We start from the raw sequence: 2,523 nt of genomic DNA, 5'->3' as shown, positions 1-2,523 counted from the left end.
AGGGTGGAGGGCGCGCCTGGGGGGTAGGCGCGCCCCCTACCTCATGGCCTCCCTGTTGGTTGCTTGACGTAGGGTCCAAGTCTCCTGGATCATGTTCGGTGAGAAAATCACGTTCCTGAAGGTTTCATTCCGTTTGGACTCCGTTTGATATTCCTTTTCTTCGAAACCCTAAAATAGGAAAAAAAAACAGCAATTCTAGGCTGGGCCGCCGGTTAATAGGTTAGTCCCAAAAATAATATAAAAGTGGATAATAAATCCCAATAATCTTTAAAATAGGATATAATATAGCATGGAACAATCAAAAATTATAGATACGTTGGAGACGTATCTAGCATCCCCAAGCTTAATTCCTGCTCGTCCTCGCGTAGGTAAATGATAAAAATAGAATTTTTGATGTGGAATGCTACTTGGCATATTTTTAATATAATTCTTCTTAATTGTGGTATGAATATTCAGATCCGAAAGATTCAAGACAAAAGTTTAATATTGGCATAGAAATAATAATACTTCAAGCATACTAACTAAGCAATTATGTCTCTTCAAAATAACATGGCTAAAGAAAGCTATCCCTACAAAATCATATAGTCTGGCTATGCTCCATCTTCACCACACAAAGTATTGAAATCATGCACAACCCCGATGACAAGCCAAGCAATTGTTTCATACTTTTAATGTTCTCTAACTTTTTCAATCTTCACGCAATACATGAGCGTGAGCCATGGACATAGCACTATAGGTGGAATAGAATGGTGGTTGTGGAAGAGACAAAAAAGGAGAAGATGGTCTCACATCAACTAGGCGTATCAACGGGCTATGGAGATGCCCATCAATAGATATCAATGTGAGTGAGTAGGGATTGCCATGCAACGAATGCACTAGAGCTATAAATATATGAAAGCTCAACAAAAACAACTAAGTGGGTGTGCATCCAACTTGCTTGCTCACGAAGACCTAGGGCATTTTGAGGAAGCCCATCGTTGGAATATACAAGCCAAGTTCTATAATGAAAAATTCCCACTAGTAAATGAAAGTGATAACATAGGAGACTCTCTATCATCAAGATCATGGTGCTACTTTGAAGCACAAGTGTGGAAAAAGGATAGTAGTATTTCCCCTTTTTATTTATTCTCTTTTTTGGGCCTTTGCTCTTTAGTTTTCTTTTTTGGCCTTTCTCTTTTTTGGGACAATACTCTATGAATGATGATCATCACACTTCTATTTATTTATAACTCAATAATTACAACTCGATATAGAACAAAGTATGACTCTATGTGAATGCCTCCCGCGGTGTACCGGGATAGCAATGATTCATGAGTGACATGTAAGAAAGAATTATGAACGGTGGCTTTGCCACAAATACAATGTCAGCTACATGATCATGCAAAGCAATATGACAATGATGGAGCGTGTCATAATAACGGAACGGTGGAAAGTTGCATGGCAATATATCTCGGAATGGCTATGGAAATGCCATAATAGGTAGGTATGGTGGCTTTTTTGAGGAAGGTATAAGGTGTATGATACCGGCGAAAGGTGCGCGGTATTAGAGAGGCTAGCAATGGTGGAAGGGTGAGAGTGCGTATAATCCATGGACTCAACATTAGTCATAAAGAACTCACATACTTATTGCAAAAATCTATTAGTTATCGAAGCAAAGTATTACCCGCATGCTCCTAGGGGGCTAGATTGGTAGGAAAAGACCATCGCTCGTCCCCGACCGCCACTCATAAGGAGGACAATCAATAAATACTTCATGCTCTGACTTCTTAACATAATGGTTCACCATACGTGCATGCTACGGGAATCACAAACTTCAACACAAGCATTTCTCATATTCACAACTACTCAGTTAGCACAACTCTAATATCACCATCTCCATATCTCAAAACAATTATCAAGTATCAAACTTCTCATAGTATTCAACACACTCATAAGAGAATTTTATTATTAATCTTGAATGCCTAAAGCAATTAAAGAAAATTATCATGCTGTTTTGTAGGACTCTCAAAATAATATAAGTGAAGCATGAGAGAACAATAGTTTCTATAAAACAAATCCACCGACGTCCTCTAAAAGATATAAGTGAAGCACTAGAGCTAAAAACTATAAAACTCAAAAGATATAAGTGAAGCACATAGAGTATTCTAACAATTTCCGAATCATGTGTGTCTCTCTCAAAAGGTGTGTGAAGCAAGTATGATTATGGTAAACTAACAAATAAAGACTCAAATAATACAAGACGCTCCAAGCAAAACACATATCATGTGGTGAATAAAAATATAGCTCCAAGTAAAGTTACCGATGAAGTAGACGAAAGAGGGGATGCCTTCCGGGGCATCCCCAAGCTTTGGCTTTTAGGTGTCCTTAGATTATCTTGGGGGTGCAATGGGCATCCCCAATCTTGGGCTCTTTCCACTCCTTGTTCCATAATCCATCAAATCATTACCCAAAACTTGAAAACTTCACAACACAAAACTTAAAGTACAAAATCTCGTGAGATCCGTTAGTGAAAGAAAATAAAAG

This window comes from Triticum aestivum, chromosome 3A, assembly GCF_018294505.1.
Source record: "Triticum aestivum cultivar Chinese Spring chromosome 3A, IWGSC CS RefSeq v2.1, whole genome shotgun sequence".
Classification (NCBI taxonomy): Eukaryota; Viridiplantae; Streptophyta; class Magnoliopsida; order Poales; family Poaceae; genus Triticum; species Triticum aestivum.
This window is presented reverse-complemented; position numbering follows the sequence as displayed.